This window comes from Mastomys coucha, unplaced genomic scaffold (assembly GCF_008632895.1).
Source record: "Mastomys coucha isolate ucsf_1 unplaced genomic scaffold, UCSF_Mcou_1 pScaffold15, whole genome shotgun sequence".
NCBI lineage: Eukaryota > Metazoa > Chordata > Mammalia > Rodentia > Muridae > Mastomys > Mastomys coucha.
The window spans coordinates 41,921,946-41,947,832 of record NW_022196897.1 but is presented as its reverse complement, the minus strand read 5'-3'; the positions used below and the strand labels follow the sequence as shown (position 1 = coordinate 41,947,832).

The 25,887-nt window shown below is 35.0% G+C and overlaps 1 protein-coding gene across 4 annotated transcripts in view; it reads right to left on the bottom strand.

Annotated features, from left to right (window-relative positions):
- Window positions 1–25,887, bottom strand: part of Galnt13 (polypeptide N-acetylgalactosaminyltransferase 13) — a 633,613-nt gene that overhangs the window by 353,816 nt on the left and 253,910 nt on the right. The window lies entirely within an intron of this gene.

Below are 25,887 nucleotides of genomic sequence, written 5' to 3'. Positions count from 1 at the left end.
GATTCTGATTCCTTCTAGTGAAATATTTAACGGCTGTTCTGGAGCTCATGTTAGGATCTAGAGAGAGTCTAGCCAAAGAGTTATCAAATGAGACCAAAGAGCTAAAAAGGTAAAAGTAAGCCAGGATACGGTCTCAAAGCTGAGAGGAAATTCACACAAAGAAAGAGGCTACTTCTTACTGGATTCAATAGAAAAGACACTCCTGGGTCAAACTCCACAGAACACCAGGATTCTAATTGCTTGTGAAATCCAGAGAGTACCAGTTAGTGGAGTTTCTCCAGGGAATCTTTGGGTGCATAACATAACACGTTATTAGTTAAGACTCTGTGAGAAGAGTCTTAGAAGTCATGTAGTAGGTCTGCTATACTAGTTAGGTTCTCCTTAAATCTTCTAAGACTAAACAAATCAGTGTTATATTTGTTCTGGAAGACTGGTCTGGGGAAACACAACTCATTCACTAAATAAATATGGTTAAGGCATATCAGGTTCCAGGAACTATGCCAAACTCTGTGATTGCAAATATGAGTAAGATGTATTCCTTGCCATTCTGAGATTTACTGTCTGGTTGAGAGAAAGAGATAAGTACTCAAGGAATGGCTTACATATAAGAAACTGCATTACCAGTTAAAGTGCTGCTAGAATCAACACATAGCACTTCAAAAACTTATTAAACCACAATTGAAAAAATATTGGAATTGGGGTATTGGGCATGTGATGATCAGAAATGTTACTATTTGAAAATGCAGCCTTTCTTTGAATGAGTGTTTTCTTATCAAGTAAGATAAAACAATATCTTTTGAAGTACCCACACTGGTCTTCCTTCTTGAGTTTCTTGTGGTTTGTGGATTATATCTTGGGTATTCTGAGCTTCTGCGCTAATATCCACTTATCAGTGAGTACATACTATGTGTGTTCTCTTGTGATTGTGTTACCTCACTCAGGATGATATTCTCCAGATCCATCCATTTCTCTAAGAATTTCATAAATTCATTCTTTTTAATAGCTGACTAGTACTTCATTGTGTACATGTACCAAATTTTCTGTATCCATTCCTCTGTTGAGGGACATCTGGGTTCTTTCTAGCTCTGGCTATTATAAATAAGGCTACTATGAACATAGTGGAGCATGTGCATTTATTACATGTTGGAGCAGCTTCTGGGTATATATACACAGGAGTTGTATAGCTGGGTCCTCAGGTAGTACTATGTACAATTTCTTAAGGAACCACCAAACTGATTTCCAGAGCGGTTGTACCAGCTTGCAATCCCAAAAACAATGAAGGATTGTTCCTCTTTCTCGACAATCACACCAGTATCTACTGTCACCTGACTTCTTGACCTTAGCCATTCTGACTGGTGTGAGGTGGAATCTCAGAGTTGTTTTGCTTTGCATTTCCTTGATGAGTAAGGATGTTGAACATTTCTTTAGGTGCTTCTCAGCCATTCAGTATTCCTCAGTTGAGAATTCTTTGTACCCCATTTTAAATAGGGTTATTTGGTTCTCTGAAGTCTAACTTCTTGTGTTCTTTGTATATAATAGATATTAGCTCTCTATTGTATACAGGATTAGTAAAGATCTTTTTCCAATCTGTTGGCTGCTGTAATGTCCTCTTGATGGTGTCCTTTGCTTTATAGAAGCTTTGCAACTTTATGAGGTCCCATTTGTTAATTCATGATCTTAGAGCATAAGCTACTAATGTTCTGTTCAGCAAATTTTCCCCTGTGCCCATATGCTCGAGGCTCTTCCCCACTTTCTTTTCTATTAGTTTCAGTGTATCTGGTTGTATGTGGAGGTCCTTGATCCACTTGGAATTGAGCTTTGTACAAGGAGATAGGTGTGGATACTTCGATCCTTCTTAGAAAGGGGAACAAAATACCCATGGAAGGAGTTGCAAAGTATGGAACAGAAACTGTAGGAAGGACAATCCAGAGACTGCCCCACCTGGGAATCTTTCCCATATACAATCACCAAACCCAGACACTATTATGGATGCCAGTAAGTGCTGGCTGACAGGAGCCTGATATAGCTGTCTCCTGAGAGGCTCTGCCAGTGCCTGACTAATGCAGAAGTAGAGGCTCACAGCCATCCATTGGACTGAGCACAAGGTCCACAATGAAGGAGCTAGAGAAAGGACCCAAGGAGCTGAAGGAGTTTGCAGCCTCACAGGAGGAAAAACAAAACAATATGAACTAACCAGTATCCTCAGAAAATATCTAATAAAGAAGTAAATCAATATTTTCTCCTCTTATTCTTTTTACAATTCCTCATTTCTTTGTATATACTTTAGCCCAAAGTGAAGAGGTTCAGTCAAAGCAGAAAAAGAAGCTTTTCAGGCAGGTCCATTTGGAGAAGGGTACCATGGCATACTAAATATAAGTCTATAAGTAGGGCAGCAAAGTGGCATGATTATCAGAACAGCATGAGGAAAGCTTGCTACTCTATAGAGAGCTTGTTTGGCTATGAGATCCTCTGTCAATTAGAGAGTCAATCCCATGAGAAGTAGTTTGTAAAGAGCCAAAAAAATAAAATATATTTGGAGCAATGTAATTGACACACATATTTCCAAGAAGGACAAGTCACATTAAATAACAGGATGGGTTTTTTTTTTGGGGGGGGGCGATTCATAGTTTTGTTTTTATTAGATATTTTCTTTATTTACATTTCAAATGTTCTCCCCTTTCCTTTGTTCCCCTCCAAAATATTCACCTATTCCCTTCTCCCTCCCCCTGCTCAGCAAGCCACCCTCTCTGGCTTCCTGGCCCTGGCATTCCCCTGCACTAGGGACATAGAACCTTCACAGGACCAAGGGCCTCTCCTCCCATTGATGACTGACTACAGCATCCTCTGTTACATATGAAGCTGGAGACATGAGTCCCACCATGTATACACTCTAAGGTTGGTGGTTTAGTTCCTGGGAGCTCTGGGGATATTGGTTAGTTCCTATCATTGTTCCTCCTGTGGGGCTGAAAACCCCTTCAGCTCCTTGGGTCCTGGACTGCCAATTCTTGATAAGGATATGGAGGGTGTCTTTGAGGGGTTCTTCTCAGACTAGTATCAGAGCAGGACTGGCTCCAAAGCAGGAGCCTTGAGCAACAGAAGGAGTGGCTGTTTGAGCAGATTATATAGAAAAGTAGGTCTTGAGAATTTAAATTGAGGGTTTAGCACATGGGGATGATAGTCACTATGTTGATGACTAATGAATACAAGCCTTCTTCAGAAGAGGCCATAGTTGTAAGATGAGCAACTCTATAAATCTATTCAGTCTTCAAAACTTTGCAAAGTGGAACTGTTTGTCATCATAACTCTTAGCATCTTTCATTCCTAGAACAAGAGTTGTAGCATCTATCATGTTCAGTGGTAGTTCTCTATGATTGAGTCCTGACAATACATACAAATAAAATGAATATCTATCTATCTATCTATCTATCTATCTATCTATCTATCTGTCTGTCTGTCTGTCTGTCTGTCTGTCTGTCTGTCTGTCCGTCTATCTATCTTTCTACCTACCTATCTATCCATCTATCTATATCATAGTGGGGATGGCTTCTCCATTTTTATTGTCATAAATGAAGACACTACCCACCTGTAGTGGAATTATGCCCTTATCAACCTATTGTAAGTTGAAGATGGATTTAATGCATACAAATTACCAAATGTAGACTTTAGGTTTTTATTTCTTAATATATTTAGAATATTCACATTGGCCTACAGTTGTACATAATTATATAACAACTAATTTGTTTTATAATAATGCATTGTTTTTTTGCCATTTATTAAGTACCTTCATCTAAAGAAAAATGACAAGATGGCAATGTGTGTTTCTTGCACACATTGTTTTATAAACTTCACTTTTCCAGATTTGTACACTATTTTTTTTAATTGAAGATTATGTCAGTCTTCATCCACCAAGTCCATCAGTGCTAATTTTTCATAGGACATGGACTTGTTTTATGTGTTACTTTCCCATTTCAGTAATTGTTTACATATTCCAAACTTCCCCATTATAATGAATCTATTATGCTGGTATCTGATGTTGATTTTCAAAGCTATTCTCATGCTTCTTTGAGATTTTACAGATAATGCCCACTTAAGATAGTAAAGAATAAATGTTGGGGATGCTCTGCCAAAATCCATCAACTATCACTCTTAGTCCTTCTCTCCTCTGCTTATCTACTGTCTTGACACAGAAAGCTATTAAAATTATGTGAATTACTAATTATACAATTCCAAAGTATTCTAATGAAAAAGAGAACAATTTCATTTGAGTCCAGCAGTCAAGAGTTAACCTCAGTAATGAAGGGCTATGTAAGCTGAAAGAGGGTGACCACTAGGCTTCTTGCACGAGAAGACTAAGTTTTAAATTCAAGGAAAATATTATGAAAGGAAGTTACAACTACTCTTCTAGTGAACACAAAATGATTGAAAGCTAAATAGCCTTACTGAAGACACAGAGAAAGATCTAGTGGTCAGGAAAGATCAAGCTGACTATAGCATTCTTAAGCTAAGACATAAATTGGAGCCAGGTTCTACTGCTCTGCAGTCTATATAGGCTTGGAAGTGAGGAGGTTTCAGAAGAGACTCTGAGGTCAGCAGAATTTGACTCTGGGCTTTTAGGGCAGATATTTTTACACAAATGTACATGTGTGTGTGTGATGTGTTAGAACGGCAGGTCGCGTCAGAACATACCACACACTAGGCCCAAGCAGTTCCATGTGTAAGAGGTTTAATTGAGAGGGAGCAGTAGCTGAAAGAGAGGAGGGAGAGAGAGGGAAAGAGAGATAGAGGAATGTTCCCCAGGCCGCAGGTAAAGGTGAGAGGTGAGCCCAATGGATTCTGAGAATATGGTGGTTGTTGTCCTGGCAACAGGTCTGTGAGACCAGCCCATGCATTGCCACAAGCTTTTGATGCCCTGTTGCTAACAGTGTGTGCTATAGGGCCTGATGGAGAAGCCACAGCCAGTCACCCAGAAACTGTGACAGAGATCTACTCAGATAGTTACTGTCCCCCATCAGTGACTGTTGAGAGCATGGCCTCCAGCTGGTGGTGTTCTTAGAAGGTGGTAGAAATGTCAGAAGAGATCTTAGTGGAAAGATTAGTCCATGAAGCCAAGGGGATACTGAGTTGAGAAACTGGCTTCTATGCTTATTTAAAAGAATAAATGTGGCTTTTTAAGTGACTGATTTCTCAGTTGTTGAGTTTTTAATAAACATGCATGCATTAATATATTACACATTGATATATTAATGCCTTAGGAATAAGCTTTTTCTGTCTATTCTTTCTTTTAGTAAAAACCATATTTATTCTCTCAAATATTATATCCTGATTGTATCCCTCTCCTCCCCCCAAGTCCTCCCTATCTGTCCCTGCTCTAGATTCATTTCTTTTCTGTCTCTCATTAGAAATTAAAGAGGCTTCTAAAAGATAATAATATAATAAGATAAAACTTAAAGAAAATAACACATCAGATTTTATCAAAACAAAAAAAAAACTGAATAAAAAGAACAAAGAAGAAGCATAAGAAGAATCAGAGACCTATTTGTTCACAAAGTGAGGAATCTCTAAAACACTAAACTAGAAACAAAAATATATGCATAGAAGACCTGTTACAGATCAAAAAAAGGTATTTTAGTTAAAAGTGCCTTCATGGTTTTATTATCATTCTTTCATATTAGTTTTCTTTTTCTTGATGAAAAAAGTGACTAAAATTTGAAATACTTAAGATGAAACAACTTACTGGAGGATTTGGCAGAAACAGCATAACAAAGGCTAGCCACCTTTATCATTAAATGCACCTTAATTTGAAAAAAAAAGAAATTAAAGGGAGGGTGGTAAGGATACACTCCAGATGCAGATGCAGAATCTTGCCTTTAATGCCATTATATGTACAGGACTTGACACCTTTTGCTTTCAGTTTATAAAGTGGCTTTGAAACTAAATCTCACTTAGGAGTGAACTGTATCAATTGACCTCATTTTACTGGTGGTAAATAAGAAATTCCAAGAGGTTATCTGACTTTCTGAAATAATGCAGTTGAGAATGAGAAGAGACAGCCAGGATCCTACCCTTGCTTCATTAGTTCCAAAGCGACTGCCTTGTCTGCTTTGATCATACCCAGGTCCTGGCCTTAGCAACAGAAACTCCTGGATATCTGATTGAGGCAGACAGCAGTGAAGTAGGAACACATCAGAGCTAAACTATTTCTCAGCTTCACAGCTTGACTTACCAGCTATTTCAGGGCAGTTCCACTTGAGAGGTTTGTACTTCTGGCTTGCTGTGAGACACTAATGATATAATCCATTTTGGAAGGTGAGGGTAAAGGCTAGGTTATGATAACTCTGTTAGGAGTTTCTTATTATTAATTACTTGTTATAACTTTCTATTCCATTTTTATTTTGTTAAGAAGACATAATACTTGTGGTGAGTACCAAAAGGAGATAACTCATCCCCACACAGATACATACAGACACACACACTTGAACCTAAATCATGGCCTCTAAATTCTTCTGTAGTTCTATTGTCCAAAAATGAACCTAAATTTCTGATTCACTGCAATTCTCATTAAATTTGCTAAGTGAAAACAGGGCTTTTGTGAAGGGTAATTATTCATTTCCATATTCAGTTAAAATAATCTTTGAATATCAGAAATTATAACCAGCTTAAACTTTACCTTTTGCTCAGTTTGTTATTTTTCAAAGTTCAGTTTAAGTTGCATTAAAATTGTATTATCATAACCCCTTCGCTGACAGTCTGGAGGGCTTAAATATAGTCAGCTAATCAGTACCACATACAGTTTGTATCAAATTCTACTTCTATCATCATTGTGAGACACTCATAGGTACATTCATTCTGAGCTGCTTCCCAGTGCTCTAGTATATCACTCCTGTGACTCATATATCAAACTGGCAGTGATCTACAGGTCAATAACCTGGATAGCAGATGAACTCTGAGTTGTTGAGGCTACTATTAACAAGAGAGTCAGGATGGTAAGTCTGAGAACTTTCCAAGCTTGCATAGAGTTACATGAAAATATTTGAAAACTTTTGTGGAAAAAGGCATATATAAGGTTTGAAAAGTATGAAATAGCTCATCTAGAATAGGCTTTGCTAGCTACAGAAAGAGTTTAGGAGTCTTTGACTTTAAAGTATACACTTCACATATTTTTTTTTTCCTCAATACAAGTGTTTATGAGAAGTTTAACATTTGGTTCTCTGACTTTTAAAATTGTCAAATGAAAAGAGCACAGAAGCTCTTTGAAAATCCAAAGCACTTCCAAGGGAAGGACAACATAAGAAGAAGGCATATAGGTACAGAAGAATTTAAAAGCAAGCTGCTAATGGAACACTGTGTTCCTTGACATTACTTCTTAAGGACTTCTGATAATGATCATGATTTCCAGAATAATATATATATGTATTTAAGCTGCATGTTAGTTAAGAGACATTTCATTCAGAGAAGTTTCAGTCTTGGGGAACCTTAATGCTAATTTTACTTTACTGCTACTGTTATATGAGAGAGCCTCAGCATATTAAGCAGTGCTTTTTCATAAGTTTTTTATAAAATCATAGGTAGGTAGTTCATGCTAATATAATAACATGTGCCTTTTTCCTTAGTATTGAGTAATGGTGCCTGTCACTGTGTTAATTCATTTAGGTAGATTGTAAACTTAGGTTTTCCAATAACTGAAAAGAAGCACTAATCTAAATTAATGCAAATCTCTTTCGAACAAATATATGGTATTAAGATTGTAATTCAGCATTAGGAGTGGCCTCTTTAAGTTTTCTAGAGCATTTCAGTTTTACAAATGATGAGGTAATAGCTTATTCCATCTTTCCCCTACTGAATTCTGTGGTAAAATCAGTGTACAGAGATCATATAACCTGATTCTTAGACCATATCAGGAGTCATTGTTCTGTGTCAGAAGACATAGTCCTCTGTTGGCCTGTAGACACATTTCTAGGACACACTGTATAAAAGATGCTGGTCATGAGGCCAGAAAACTAGGAGGAAGGAATAATTAAGCCAGTTGGATTCTTCATGGCTTTTACAACATGAATGATGTTTTTACCAAATGGTCCAGGAATCTTAATTTTAAAATGGCATGGGCTCTTTGGGAAAACCACTTAATCCCATGCATTTGTACTTAAAAGAAAGATTTTTTTTTTAATTTAAACTTAAAAGAGCAACAAGATAAGAAGATATACAGTCAACAACATATTTTAAAGTTGACTTCTAATAGATTACTGTGTTCTGTGGCATTGTTTTTAACTTAAGCAATTTTGATAATGATTATGATTTTTAAAAGTGGTGGTGTTAGTAGACAACAAATACCTACAATGACAATGTGCTTGGGAGAATATCTCAGATCTCCCAATGATAAGTAATAGATATTATCCTATTATTTTCTGACTATACTCATGATTAATCTTGGGTCTAATTTAGAAATTAATGAAGTATGTTTATTTTTCTCTAATCACGTTCATGGACTCTTTGATCCTTTTTGTGGTTCAATAAATAATCTCCTCTTGTATTAATAAATGATTTGTCATTCATTGTACTGACTGTCACAAGAACTTCAGACCTGTTTGTCTAAATTAAGTAAGTTTATACAGGTAGTCAATAATTTTGTAGTAGAAATTCAGGATACTTATTATGGAAAGCTATGCCTCAAGGAAGTCATTGTGACCCAGAATATGTTCATGTTCTTTAAAATCTGTGTAATTTAATTTAATAGTGAATTGAACAAATGGTGTGCAGAGTGAAAGGCAGTTACTTTATTTAAGATGCAAGTTATTATGATTACTGGTGAAATTATGGATTTAAAGAGACCACTAACTGAGGTCTGCCCTCCATTTATTGTATTTTGGGGGGAGGGGTTACTATGCTATTTGAAAGCTTCTACATATGCCTGTTTTAAGCTACATAGTAAATATCATAAATGCATGTGAAGGAAAATCTTGGTTTTTTTCTTTTTAGTACCTTCTCCTCCTCCTTTTTCCTCCCTCTCCCTCACCCTCCCCTCTCCCCTTTCTCATTTTGCCAAAAGTCCCTTTGCTAGACTTCCAATCCCAGAACAATAATGGGAGCTAAAAATCTTTTGAAGTGCCTCCCACAAGGGCCATAGGGTAAGAATCTCAGAAGAGGTCATTCAAGCCCCTTGGAGGGAGAGCTGGTTCCTTGAAACTGGAAACTGCCTTAGCAAGCCAAGCTATCACTTCACACACAGACTAAGAGCATTGGGTAAGTGTCCCTCCTAGGCACCTGAAAAATCAAAGCTTATATTTTAGCATTACAAACTAGGGTGCATTTATATAGGTTCTGCAGGAGGCAAACTATGTGAAGACTTTAAGGCTGGTGTGGGTAAGGAAGGGCTTTGAGTACCTAAAAGACAAATCTTCCCCCAGGCGGTGGGTGAAGGGGGACAACACATTCCTGCAAGATTACCCACTGTTTACAAAGACCCTGGCTATAATGGAAGTTAAGCCAGAAGGAACCTCAAGAGGGGCAGGAGGTGGAACCTCATTAAACTGAATTTACCATGTGTACTTGTGATTGGACAAACAGTGGGACCCCTCCTCCCATTAGAGAGGGACAATGGGGTGCATTACAGTGATTATCAGTCAAGTCAATACAGATAGGGAACCCCATCTTCCACCCAAATCAAATTCCAAAATGGCTTCAGACTGATTATCCTCTCACCAAATCTGTTTCCAAAGAAGCTTGGTTAAAGCAATGATGACATGCGTGTAGAAATAAACTAGAGGCTGTGACCACATTTGAAAGTCTAAAGGAGCTCACGGATTTTTGAAAAATGTACATATATGTGGAATTTTACCTTTTTCTCATTCATTACACAGGACAGAAATACTTGCTGTATACCCTGATATTCAGATTGCTCTCCTTAACAATTTTATCTTTGACTTTTTTTTATTAGATATTTTCTTTATTTACATTTCAAATGATATCTCCTTTCCTGGTTTCCCCTGGGGGTAGGGGACCTTTTCCCTCTCCCCTCCCCCTGCTCATGAACCCACCCTCTCCTGCTTCCTGGCCCTGGCCTTCCCCTACACTGGGGCATAGAACATAAAGGAAAATATTTAACAAAAATGCTATACTCTCAGGTCAAATTTATGGTTATGACTGTTGTATTATTATTCCATTTAGTCATGGGGCAGGCAGAGAAGCATTCCAATTAGACAGAGACTGAGTTCTACATACATGACCATGTCCTTTTCATGCTCTGAGCCACTGAGCTATAATTCAAAGATACTATGGGTAACATAAACATTCTTTGTAAAATTTACACTATCATTTTATTATCGTTGTGTATGTGTGTGTGTGTGTGTGTGTGTGCATATGCAGTGTGCCATCAAGGGGACCTATATGCATACATGACCTGGACAAAAGATAATTTGAATAAAGTTCAAATGGTTGAGGTGTAAACATTTTCCCCTATGATCCATCTCTTCAGCTCCAGATACAGATTATTTTACATAGTAATAAAAGTTTAAATTATTCTCAGGAAAGAGTACCAAAATGTATAGAGAGTTTGGGAGGATGAAGCAGGAAATGATGGAGAAAAAACTGTGATCAGAATATATTGTGTGAAAATCTTCAATTTAAACTAAAAAAAAAAAAATCAACTATTACAGACATAAATTGAACAAAACTTGTAGAAAACATTACAGTATTTCTGTTCAGTCATTTAAATTTCAACTCCAGAATGAAAAAAGATAGACAGATGATAGACAGAGAAATAGATACACAGATATCTAGATAGATTAATTTTGGTATACCAAATGTAAGTAGTCATGTATGTTTTAGTATATATACTATATATATATGTGTATGTATATATATGTATATATATATGTGTATGCATATATATATATGTGTATATATATTTCTCCTCATATATATTTTTACCTTTATTAAAAATATTACAAGTTACTGAGAAAATATATACATATTATTAATATTTAAGATATTCTAACTTCCAAATTTAATTCATATAACACATAAATGTAATACTATATATGTATATATATATACATGTACATATATATATACATGTACATATATACATGTATATATAGAGAAAGAAGAAGAGAGAGAGAGAGGGAGAGAGAGAGATAATCTTTCTATGGTATTTATATGCTATTTTTCTACTGTTACAAAAAATAAAAAAATCATCCAATTCTGGATTTGGTGGTATTTTTCCTTAATAATTCTATGGCATCATTTTTTGAAGTGTAAAGTTTTTATTTACATTCTTTTTTCCCTTTTCTTTCCCTTTTTTAACATCTAACTATTTGATTTATTTACATTCCAAATGTTGTCCCTTTCCCAGTACTCCCTCCAAGAGTTCCTCAGTCAGCCAACACTGCTCCCTTTGTGTCTGAGAGGGTGCTCCCCCACACTCACCTCACCCCTAGCATACTACTTCCCTGGGTCATCAAGTCTCTACAGAATTAGGCAAATCATCTCCCACTGAGGCCAGACAAGTCAGCCCTCCATTACCAATATGCAGGGTGGGGACGGGTTGGGGGGCTGTTGGAGGGTTGGGGGATAGGGGCAAGTGGTAGGGGAGAGATTGGGGGAGGCATGGGCTAGCACATGTATGCTCTTTGGTTGGTGGCTTAGTCTCTGGAAGCTCTAAGAGGATAGATGTGTTAAAATGAGCCATATATTTCCTACACTATCACCAATGATAGCTACAAGAAGGTTTAAAAAACATTCAAGCCTTTATAATTTTTTTTTGTAAAACTAAATTGGCTTTTTTATTAGGTATTTTCTTTATTTACATTTCAAATGTTCTCCCTTTTCCTGGCTTCCCCTCCAACCCCCCCCCCATTCTCTCCCCCTCCCTCTGATCACCAACCCACCCTCTCCAGCTTCCTGGCCCTGGCATTCCCCTACACTGGGACATAAAGCCTTCACAGACCCAAGGGCCTCTCCTTCCATTGAAATACAGAAGTGGATGCTCACAGCCATCTATTAGACTGAGCACAGGGTCCCCAATGAAGGAGTTAGAGAAAGGACCCAAGGAGCTGAAGGGGTTTGCAGCCACATAAGAGGAACAACAATATGAACTAACTAGTACTCCCCAGAGCTCCCAGGGACTAAACCAACAACCAAAGAGTATACATGGTGGGACTCATGGCTCCAGCTGCATATGTAGCTTTAGAATTTACTAATGACACAAAGATCTTTTATAAATTGCCAACCATATGGTATAGCAATTTTCATTAGAAATTATTCACAATTGAATAAATTTATATTTTGAAATAGAATAATGAATGAATAAAATAAAATAAGTTCAACACTATTATAAATAAAATACCATTAGTTGTGGAATATCAGTGCTATACACAAGGAACCTATTTGGTTTATAATGGAGAACATTTTAAAAATGTTATTCTTAATTCTTGTTCATTGCTATTCTAAAATGAATACTTAAGACAGCTTATTTCTATGTGCCTGTATTTAACTTCAACATGTCCTCTAACTTTCAGAGATTTCCTTATTCTGCATGATATTCATATACATTTAATATCTGTGTTTATGATTCCCAGTTAGTTATTACTATATGGATTATAATTGAACTGTAAATATGTAGAGTCAGTCACACAGGTCTCCTAGAGAGTATGTGTTACATGTCAAACTACGAAGATAATCACAATGACATCAAGACATGGATGAACAAGCTGGTGAAATGAACACATGAAAACTAAAGTATTCAAAGAATATAAGCAAAGGTTGAATTATGTTGCTTTATAAATGTGTTTGAAAAATCAAGCTAAGTACTCTCTATGTGGTCATCTATAGCCATAATGAGGACAAGTTAAAATATCTGACATCCAGAGTGGTGAAAACAAATACTGTTTAGGTAACACACAAAAACACAAATGTATTAATTATTGTGTATAACTTCAGATTTCATATTATATAACCTTTTCCAATAATTATTTTGAAGTGTTATTTTAATCACAGTGCATATGAAAGTATGGTATTACTGGGTTCTGTCTCTAATAACATACCTTATAAAGCAGAAATGGTATATATGTTAAACAAATTAAACAAACAAAAATTAATATATTTTGTTTGGTATACTCTGTGTTTATAGTCTGTATTAGGAGAAATAGATAAGGAGCATAGTAGGCTTACTCAAGTAGATGGTTCCCTACTATGGTAATGTCTGAATCATGTGCATCTCATGTGCATCTCCCTCAGCTTCTCCTTTTCCAGACTTGAAGTTTGTGAAACAGTCTATTAAACACACAGTTGAAATTTTTTGCTGGTGTTAAAGTTCTCACAGCTGAGTTACTTCTCAAGTGACTTTTTTGATGGAAAGCACTGAATATAGATTTAAAACTTATTATAATTTCAAAATCTTCACAAAATAAGAGGATAGTAAGCAGACATTTTTTCATGTATATGCTGACAGTTCATGGCCTACTGAAAATTTCTTTATCATAAAAGTTCAGCTTTATTGTGATATTTTATCCAAGATATTTTTTTCTAAAACTACCCAGTCTCAAAACTCAGATTAGCTTGTGGTAAATAACCAAAGTTCTAAAAAGCTGTTGGAAAGGCAGGCTGACTCAGTCACTGTCATGCTTAGGCATTCCTAGAGTCTGTGGGAGGAAAGTAAGACTCAGGCAGAAGGGAACTATTGGGTATGCTGTTGTATGTCCCACTTTAATAAAGATACATTTTACTCTTCAAATAAGTACTGAAGATTATCAGCAGGAATTTCAAAAGATCAAGATCTTTTAAATAAATGTAAATGACCTTGAAATTATAACATGAAATAAAGTTTTAAGTTTAAGAGAGAGTTGGGAAGTATCTAAATTTCTAATGTTAGTAGCATGAAGAGATAGACTGTATCATGGTATAATCTTATACAATCTTAAGGTAAAACTTTGGAGAAGATTACTTTAAGTAATAAGCAATCATAACAGGATGTTATGTTGACATTAAGAAACACATGCCTTAAGCAATGGGAATTGAAATTACAAAACCCTGAAGTAAAATTTTCTTGATATACTCCACAATGTACATGTGTCTAGAGCAAAAGAAGGATGCAAACTTGCAAAAGGATAAAAGCATATATATTCCAAGGGATAATTCTATTAAGTTGTTCAGGTATGAAGTTAACAAATGAAAAACAAAGCAAAACAAATACAAACAAAAATTCTAAGAAAATAATAATAAAAAGCAATAGTGTTCTATAGTGATTCAGGTAAAGAATACTAGTGACTTCTTAAAATGTTAGCAATAGAAACTGTTGAATTAGATGGTAAGTGAGATATTGGCCATGTGAGTTAGGGTAATGAAGTTAGACACCATCATTTGGGTTGAACAACTAAAGGAACACATAATGTGTCACTTAGAGTAAGGACATTTATGAAAAAAGGAGGTTTTATAAGAACTAATTGATGCTTATTTTTAGATATGTTAGGATTTGAATGTGTATCATATATTAAAGTGAAGGTAAAAAATTAATGTTAAACTTCAAATTATGGAGTTAGAGTAGAGGTTTTCATTGACTGAACTCAATACATTTTTAAAGGAGAGATTCCGAAATAGTAAGAGACCAAACACTTGCAAGATGTTGATCAGTACAACATTGTTTTTCCTTAAGTCATACCTAAATACAGGTGCTTTGGTTATAAACAAAAAGGAACTCTGCCTAACAAGATAGAACTCATGCTTTATGCTATTAATTGACTCAAAAATCTATGGGTCATTAGGTTATAAGCCATAGGAGAGAAACTGTTACTATCATTCATAATATTTAACTGTCACCTGTATACTTATATTTATACCCATAGATCAGTGCATCTCATCAAAAGAGGTATGTTTTGCTTTACATGGTGATTAATAAGGGAACTTGCAATAAGTCAATATGCAGAGAATATGAGAATGTGGAGTGTTCAACAGTATAGGAGGCATCCAAACCATATTCACTTTACCCAAAAGCTCAGGGATCATTCCAGACGATGTATGAAGATCAAAAGAGTATACTTAGGATATGAAAGGGCCACTCTTTACATGAGCTCACAGAAGTTATAACTCTAGGCACAATACCTACCCAATATCACACCAGCCACACTAGAATGGATGGTAGATGGGTTCTGGAAATCCTTCCCTAGCTGAGGAGATGCGATTAATGCTAACTGGAGTAGGGGAGACTGTTATCTTCATGGATATAGCCACTAATATGCTACCCTTATTCCAATAAATGACTTCACTCCATTTATAATGTGGCATCAATGAGTGGGCTTGCTAGGTTTTATATAAGAACACATGACCCTGGGAGGAAAAATTTTGAAGAAACAGGAAAGGAATTAGAAGAGAAAAACTGAGGAATGAACTTGATAAAATACACTATATGCACATATAAAGTCTTCAAATGATAATTCAATCACTTGGAAATAACAAAGGAGTGGCCGGAGAAGTTGGGAGGAAATCGAGGGCACTATGATATATTAAAATGAAAGAACATTTTTTGTTTCAAATTAGAGATAGCAAATGACAGAAAAATTATGGTGTGTCAAGAAATATGAGGATTAGTAATTGACTATGACATATATCAACATAGGTGTCAATCATTCCTACACATTCATGTAGGAGCCATTAGTGGTCTTTGATAAAAGAATTTAACTGATCTTGTGATAATAAAACTCAGCAGAAGTGTAATTAAAATAACATGAAAAATAAGAGTCTAGCCATGTCTTCCATGAACAGTTTAAGAGAAAAAAAAATAGACACCCCCATGAATAACGTCAAATGATTTATACTTAAACCAGAAGAAAATGCCATGAGCACACACTGGAAAAACAGGAAGAGACAAAAACAATCTACACTTGCAAGAAGTAGGCAGGGGTGGTGGAAGGATGAGCTTAAGTAGCTTAGGAGATGGTATAGAGAGGATGTGATTAGAAACATGAGCAAGTATCTGTAGCAATATAGATGGTAGAAAAGAGCAATGTGAATTCAAGTGATGGGTAGATTCTGTGGTGAAATCAGTAAGAGGATTTTGTTGTTGTTTTGGGTTTTATTCTAATTGCTTACATTTTTGTCAGTGGAAACTGGAAGTCAGGATTGTTAATGAAGGTTGAGGCAACATGAAATTATGAACTGGTAATATATATAGTGGGGAGAAGTATAGAAAAGAAAATATAAAGAGATGGTGATAGAATTAAAGCCTGCACAAACCTATAGTGATGAACTCAAAGTCAGTAACTGCAGCAGCATCACTGTGACTAGATCCCAAGTAAACATCCTTCACTATTTTAGTGTCATCCCTAGTGTACAAATTCATTCTATTTTGTTCATCACATTTCTTCCTCCAAGGAAGGAAAATGGTAGGAAAGTGAGTAATGTTCTACAGATGTCCTATATCGTTCAAGAGAAAATCTATAATTGATTTTTTTAAATGAAACCTTTAGCAATATAAATCTCAACATTGACATCTCCTTGTTTGTATTACCTGGTGTTCTATGGTGGATGAACGTTTATACTCAAAACTGACCTTGGGGCAGTCTTTTATCCTTAGAGAGTATATTTTCTAATTTATAAAAGAACCACAATAAAACATGAGATACACTTCATGAGGTTAATATTGAAAATTACATGAGACTATGTGGTTAAGCTGCATAATGATCACATTCATTATATGTATATTCATGCATGTAAAAAAATTCAATAAATACTGACCCCTAACTAATTTTAGCATGTTCATATAAATTGATTCATGTATGTTTGTTTTTTTTATAAGAGACTGAGAATTTTTCACATATTCTCTAATTAATGCATACAATTGAGGACAAGATAATGTGCAACTTGGTTTTAAATTTTTCATAAAATATAGGCGGCAGAGAGCACTGAATAAGTATTTTTAAAATCTGAGTTTTATCTATAGATTTTGTTAATATGTTTCTGGTATAAATGGCATGTCGTTTTACATAGAGTAATGATTAAATAGCTATATTGTCCTAGAGCCTTGCTATTGTTATTTGAAGGTAGAACACTATCTCAGATAAACTGTGAGGATCTTCTCAGCAGACAATAGTGAAGTTGTCTCCACATATATCCATATGAATCATCCCAAGCAAAGCACAAACAAACTGAGATAATAGAAAGAATGTTCTTATTTCAAGGGAAAAATGAAATAGACACTCTCAATGTACTGCATTAACATATATGATAGATACATTTGTATTACTATATTTTATCCTAACATTATGACGACTAAGTATGTTTTCCTGCTGTAAAATTGGAGATAGAATAAATAAATAGTATTTCTTTTAGAATTATTTTCAATGTATTATATTACATCCAATTTGAGAAGCAATAATAAAATACTAAAAGTTGACATTCAAAGCCTTAATAAAAATTTTCTCATATACATATCAATTACCACTCAGATGTTTACAGATTTCTACACGAAGAAATTTTATGCTTCTGAGAAAACTAATTATGATATACAATGAGAATTTCAAGACATATGCCAATGTCACCAAGGTCAATAAAACTGCATCTTAGTATCTCAACTTAAATTATTTAACTGTGAAATATAATTCTTTTACAGCAGAATAGAAATGTAAGTTTGCATTAGAGCAACTCAGCCTTCCCCAAAGACATTGTCATATGCACAGAAAACATCTGTCAACAGCAGTATAGAAAAAGGAAGAAAGAGATTCTGAAATCAAATACTTCTTCAAGATTTTTCAAATAATATCAGAACTAGTTATTTATGTTTTATTTTGTTAACTGAACCTACAAATTGTATTTATGAAACCATTTTTAGGTTTTTAAAATGTATATTATTTCTATGAATAGTAAAAAATATACAAATCTAAATACAATGAAAAAGTTAAGGGTGAAGTAGAAACAAAGAACCTCAAAATGATTTAAAATGGCATATTGTACAATTATGCTGAGGTAATGTTCATAAATGTGGCATTGGGATTGCAAGAGAGAAAAAAAATGAGAATATTAATTGGATTTCGGATCTATTTTACATATCTTTTCTACTTAACTTGGAAGGACTATAATTTTCATACCACGGGCAAAAATGCCAACAAAGCTAAAAATAATAGTTTCCAAAGTAGTTTGATCTATTCCATGTCCCTATGAGCAGAATTATTGTACCATCACAGTAAATGTGGATTGTACTCAAGAGTTTCTCTCATTATTCATATTTATGCTTACAAAATCAGACAGACAAACCACCACATGTTAAACTCTACTCCCTCAAACTTGAAGCATTAAAAATTATAGTTTATAACCAGGAAGGAAGTACATATCTTTGATACCAGCACTTGGGAGGCAAAAGATTTAACTTGGGGAAGAATAATTCTCCACATCTTTGTATTCATTAATTGTCTATAGTGCTCCATCAAAGGATAGGGCACCATGAGCCTTTTTGAAAACATTTACATCACCATGTCAATTGTTATCATCACTATTTGATTTATTTGAGCAGCCACACTGTTCATATTTCAAGGCTGTAGTCTTTCAACATAAGTACAAGACATTATTCCAGTAGATGATTTTATCCTCTGGTTCATCATTTTTTTTTTTTTTTGCCTCCACTTCCATGATATTCCCTGAGCCTCATGTGTAGGAGATGTAGTATAGATTTATGATCTGGGACTAAACACCCCAAGATCAATTGTTCTTTGCATTTTAACTAGTTGTGTATTTCTATAATTGTCCCAGTCTGTGGTCAAAAAAAAATCTTGGATGAAGGCTAAACCATTACACTTATTTATAGTTATAGGGGTAAGTATTTATAATGCAAGTTCTAGATTTTATTGGTTTAGGAAAGTGACAGTAGTAGTTTCTCCAGTGTAGGGGAATGCCAGGGCCAGAAAGTGGGAGAGGGCAGGGTGGAAGCCATGGGGAAGTGGGAGGCAACAGGGGTTTGTTTTTGTTGTTTTTGTTTGTTTCTTTGTTTTTCAGAAGGGAAACTGGGAATGGAGAAATTTACACGTAAATAAAGAAAATACCTAATAAAATAAAAAAAAAAAAAAAGAAAGAAACCTATCATGACTAGCCATGGGTAGGCAGCTAGGTTTATAGTTTCAGGCATGATTTTCATATTGTTGGTTGAGGCATAAATTCAGTTAGACAGCAGTTGGTTAACACCAAGATTTTAGAGCCACTATGGCACTTTTAGGAATCCTAGCAACTGCTGTGGTTTATACACATCACAGATGTTGCTTTGCTTTGTTTGCAGCTTGAATAGAACCTTCTGCTACTATAAAAGCTAGCACTTAGGCAAGAGGTTTTAGGTCTGATCTAGCTAAAATTCTTCAGACCTGTATCAAAAGTATGTAGTTTCATTGTCAGCAAGGACTTTCCTTAAATCTCTAGGAAGCAAGCAAAAGAATAGCAGTAGCCTACATAGTTTGGGATGTCTCTTGAACCATTTGACGAAAAGGGATTTACAAACTCTACAAAATCTTAATAAAAGTCTCTACAACATTATTCACAGAAATTAATTAATAGCCTAAAATTCATGTGGAATTACAGAAGAGGTAAGATATCCAAAACAATGATGTGCAAAAAAGAGAAATGCTGGAAAGATAACCCTTTCAGATTTCAAGATTTATCAAAGAGATAAAGTAATAAAAACAGAGATCCCACTGTTTGTTCTATGGCGGCCAACTCCCATTAAAACACACAACTCTTATTTTTAAAGGAATTAAGTAGAAGTACACTTTCTGTACAAATTGCATATAATAAAAATATCAGGTTAGAAATCTGAATACATTTTGATACTTTGATCATAGAAAAAAATGTGAAAAACTTTTGGAAGCACTTTAAGGTTCAAACACTGTACAGTAATTGCTGGAACAGAACTGTGCTACCTCAAGAAATAAAGGTAATAATGAAGAAACAGGACCATAGAAAATTAAAATGCTCTGCAAAGGACACAATTAGCCAAATGAAAGTTCAAACTACAGAATAGAAAATAATATTTGTGCAGCTAGTCATCTGTGATATGGTTAATATCCTGAATGTATAAAGAAATTGAAAAGGGCTTAGAAGAAGCCAATAAGCATTGTGCCAAATGATCTGACAGATATGTGTCAAAAGTACAAATGGCAAATAAATATACGAAAAATGGCTCATGATCATTAGCTTTAAGCAAAACTAAAACTACAATTTCACAGAGATTCTACATTGTTCCAAGAATGCTTGTTTCTTGGCTTCACATGTAAAGCATGCCCTTGCATTGGGAAGGTTTGGAGGAGATGGAGCAGTTTGGTAGGAGTGTAAATTAGTATAGAAGGCATGGAAAACTAGAGTGGTGCCTCATTACAGATGTTCCTCCAAAAATCAAATATATAAAACTGTGAAGCAAATGATGCCCACGTACAAAATTGAGCATCATATAGCATATTTTTATTGTTGCATTTTCACAAAAGGAAGACATGGAAATTATCTAGTTGTGTTTAAGCAGATAATTGGGTTAAGAACCATGGCAATTATATCCAAGAGGGTTTTTGCCAAGAAATAAAGAAGTTGAGATCATGACAATTTCAGGTGAAATTGTAATCTGTATATTTTCAATTTTTTTAATTTAGAAATTTGAAAATTTTCAAAAATGCAATTTGAAATTTTTTGAAAAAAGAAATAGAGATAATCACATTAAATGAAATCAGCCAAACAGAAAGAAAATTTGTTTATTAAGTTGTTAGTTGAAACTATGGGAAATAAAAACAAGAGACTAACAAGGAAGTGTGGAGGGATCTTAGGGGAAATGAAGAAAAGGGTGGAAAAGAGATGGAAATTAGGACAGGAAGGAAAATCAAGCATTATGTATGGCAACATTGCAATGAAAAACAATAATTTGCTATGATTAATGTCATCAAATAATTATAATAGAAAACCAAAAATCTTTAGCTCTACAAACCAAAAATCTTTAGCTCTACAAAATGATATATGAAGAATAAAAATATAAAGTGATTCATATTATAATAGATAGTAGCTATGTATGCAAAAATGACATGACTAGGTTCTACACTGCTGGATTGTAGTTATTAAGAAATCAATTCTATAATAGAAAATTTTATATTTCTTATTTTCATGTTTGCAATTATATATTGATAAATTGCTAAAATATATTAAAGATTTTATAAATGAATATTTGTAAAAACTGCAAAACTGAATGTTAAGTTTCAAGCTGCAGGAAAAAGAAATCATCATTTAAAAGATTAGAGTACAGTATTAGATACTTGACATTTCCTGCTCTCAAAATTTACCACAGTGCTATAGTAATCTAAACAAGGTGATGCAGGCATAAAGCTATACCACAGGAAAGAGGCTTTCATTTCAGATATAATTTTTGGAGTCCAGAATTCTAACTGCACAGTGTCTTGGACAATAGGGGTCCACTCTTTTTTTTTTTTTTTTTATATTTTTTGAGACAGGGTTTCTCTGTTTAGCCCTGGCTGTCCTGGAACTCACTCTGTAGACCAGGCTGGCCTCGAACTCAGAGATCCGCCTGCCTCTGCCTCCCAAGTGCTGGGATTAAAGGCGTGCGCCACCACCGCCCGGCTAGGGGGTCCACTCTTAAACCCAGAGAGGTAACCAAGGGGCAGCATAAGTCTTACCACAGCTCATCAAAGTGACTATCAAAGAAACTGAGGTTGGATACAATTTAGAGATGAATGAATGATGAGAATGCCAGCCCACAACAGATACATCTATAGCTCCTACATGTATGGTTCAGGAAATACCACAAAAGATAGAATAAAATGATTGCAAGAGACAGAATACCAGGAACTCTGCAGGGTTACAGTCTCTCCAAGAAATGGTTGCATAAACAAACCAGAACAATGGACATGTTAACATGGAAGGAAAAGAATTTTGCAGGATAATACACACGACAAAGGACTACCAGCAATTAATGTCTGCTGGGAGAAAGAGAATTAACATCTCCCAAGGATGAGTTCTCTTATTGATTGTCCAATTTAAAATAGTTACCCCTGAGTCCACATACATAAAAGTATACCTAGCAAGTTTATTTATATATATTGCACATACACATATCAACATACATGCACATAATTAATCAATCAATCTGTTTGTACATCTTTGTGTGTCTCTCTGTGTGTGTGTGCATGTGTATCACTAATTAAACAAACAAACAAACAAAAAGCCTATCACCTTGAAGTATTGGAGGTCATGAAAAGAGTTTGAGGGGGAAAAGAAAAATGATATAATTTTGCTTCAATTAAAGACATATTCCCACCATCTACAGTTATAAAATGTATGGAGATAGGAAGGATGCTGGTGGACAATGTGATTTAATTATTTTATTTTATTTTATTTTGAAAGAGAGTATTATGTAGTGCACACTTGAAATCATTTGGTAACTGAAGACTCTCATGAAGTGTTAATCTGTCTTCCTCAGACTCCCAAGTGCTGAAATGATAAATGGGAGCAACCATGGACAGTACAAATACACATCACACACACACACACGTGTGCATGCGCATGTGCAAACAAACATTTCTGAAAGAGAACAAGAATTCTGAATACTGGTTACTCCACAATTTAAATGTACCTATAGGGAGGCAAGATCTCTTCTTTCCTCTTTTCTTGGGTATATAGCAGAGGCCTATAAACTAAGTGATGGAAGTCATATCAGGCAAACTTCACAGAAAAGAAACGTATCAGTATTTTTGTTAATAATTAAATCACTTGATTATATTTTTCATGGAAAGGAATGAAGATATTCCACAGTAAATAAAAGTAGTGACCTTATTACCTTTGAAAGATGTTAGACAACACTAGTCTTCTTGGTTGTAGCTGCTTTTTTGGCTTGCCCAATCACTCTCTCACATAACTGTAGAGCAAGTGAGATGATTAAGAGTGAGAGTGATTCACTACCCACTGAAGTGCAGAATGCTTCTCGCCTGGTAATATGTGTGGTAGAGCTTTTTAAAAAAATCAAGGTGTAATCCATCTGACCACAGTCCAACTTTGCCTAACATAGCTTAGCTCCTCCTCCTGCGGGAAGATGTGGGAGCCACCTCTCTTGCTACATGGTTCTGCATTGAAATCCCCAAGAAAGTCATCTTTGGGTAATATTGGATTTGTGTTGCAGTTTCTGTTCTCATAACACTATGTACCTTTGCAAATTGATTATCACATAAAAACCAGCCCTAAGGTTTCTGTGAATATACTTTTAATACTAAGCAATAAATTGTGAAATTATAAAACAAAGAAAAGGGAGGGGTATGACAGGAGTGGGGGATTGTAATTGATATTTTGAATGAGGGAATTTAATATAAGACAAAAATATTTTGTAATACTTAGGTTATACAGTTTACCTTGGATTTGCATCCATTTCTGTTGTTCAAATTGCTTTTTTCTCTCCTTGAATGAGAGGTATACTATACCATCACATTTGAAATATATGCACTATGTTGAAGTGAATGAAGAGGACCAATGAATTATACCTGAGTCTACTTTTATGTGACTTAAGCTCAGGTAAAACTTACCTTGGTCATAATGTTGAATCTTTGAAGATGACATATTTTAACCTTTCCTTTAAACTCACTACTACTGAACTGAGATTGAAGAACACATAAGATGATTTTATGTTTCATATGTTTTATAATAGTCATTAAAACATTACCAGAAAGTCAAAAGCTGGCTTATGAATGGGGACAGTGGAACAGTAGTTAAGTGTGAGGTGATGCAGCATGCTTCATGACAACATTGGTACTAAAATGTTTTCCCACTGCATGCTTAAGCAGGTTTATACTACTACTTCATTTGAAAGAATGCTTATAGGGTAATTGAATTACTATCACCCAGGTAATACACAGAGGTGAGCAAGGAGAAAGGAAAGGTGAGCTTATACACTGAGTAATGAAATTAATTCCACACATGAGCACATATGCCAAAGTATTAGAGAAGTCATTACTATTGTCACAGAAAAAAATCCACCAGCATATGAGAGTTACAGTAATTCTCAAATTAAAAAGAAAAGATGTGGAAGAGAGATCAGAAATCCAATTAATATTCTCATTTTCTTTTCTTCTTTGTGCAGCTACTGCTACATTTATCATATTTTAATTGATGTGAAGGCAATCTATATGAATAGACAGGCACTCCTGAGACTGAGCACACAAAAATATATACTATGACTTCTTTTTTATTTTAGGCAGTAAGTAAACTCTTTAGCCTTTGAGAATAACTTACTCAAAATTTGTATGCAATGGATCCTCTCCAGCAAACGCCAGTCTGCTAGAGACTATTTTCTATTTTCCAGCTTGCAAGTGTGCATACATAAGACAAAGTCATTTGGACTAGGATATAAATAATTGAAATAAACTCCCTATTTCCTGATTTTGCCCATGAACTATATTTAAATGCCAGCTACATTATAACCTTCAAATAGCTCAATGCCAGTACTTTAGAATGCTGTTAATTTCTGCTTTCAAGTAAATCCAAAGAGCTTTGCCATTTTATTTCAATTGCTTGCAGCTTTTAAAACATCCACTCAATAATAGCTGTTAATTCCTTACTCCAAAATAATTACAAAGCATAGAAAAAGAAGTGCATACCTGAAAAGTTTCTTCAATCCAATCCAATAGCCAGAGGGCATAAAAGAATTGCAAATAATAAGTAATATAGAGACTTGAAAATATTTTACATATGTATATCATTAAGAACTTAAGGGAACCGTATTAATCAGTGTTTGCAATTACGTGTGCTCTAGAATATCATAATTAGATTTTAATACAAATAATTTTGTCATTGCTCAATAGACCCTGTCTCATTATTTAGTTTTTCTGAAGGCTACTGATATTAGTTAAACAACATGTTTTGCTGCTTGACTGAATGACTGATTAGTTGGTTGGTCCAAGCAGTGAAAGGAATTTGTGCCTTAGAAGAATAATGAGTTGCTAAGAAGCAGAAGTGGGATGTACAGAGTCAGGTCTTAAAATTGCATGATTTGGCTGCACGCTTAAAGAACAATTTCCTCTCTGTTCGCTTGGCAAATTGTGTGCACAGTAGAATGGCACTCTGTTCCCAGCACACTGATTATCACCAGAGTCAGATTGTTTCTTCTACCTCCAGAAAACCCAGTGCCATATGTAACATTGGACGCTGTATTGACTTAAAGGTCCAATGTCTCATTCTTATGCAAAATAACATCAAACACTTATTTAAAAAGAATGAAATAATTTGTATTTAATGTACATAAAAATTTGGTCATTCTATGGATTATTAAAAATATGGCATAACATAGCTTCAAGTTATATGTAATATGATCAAACAAACTCTCTATCAAAGCGGTTTCCCTTCTCTAGAGTCTACACTTTCTCACTTCTTTTATGTGTTGTACTTACAGGGAGCTGGTGATCAAAACAATGAACTCAGTATCATTGAATAGGTTTTCCATTTCTCCAAATATTAACAGAAAGAATTCATGAGAATGAACAAAATTACCTCTATGTATTTTCTCTTTTGATACAAAAGTGTTTCATTACTAAGCTTATGAAATATAAACAATATATTCACTAATCATGTTAGTTTAACCACTTTCAACATTCAAGGTCAGAATTTTAGGCTGTCTCCTGTCTCTCTCTCTCTCTCTCTCTCTCTCTCTCTCTCTCTCTCTCTCTCTCTCTCTCTCTCTCTCTCTCTCTCTCTCTCTCTCTCTCTCTCTCTCTCTCTCTCTCTCTTCTCTCTCTCTCTGTGTGTGTGTGTGTGCCTTATGTGTACGTTTATGTAAGTCTCTCTGTCTCTCTGTCTGTCTCTCTAGTGTGTATAAGTTTGTGTCAAGCAGCATGTGTATGGTAGAGGATTGCAAAATCGATCATCAATAGGAGGAGAGGACCTCGGCCC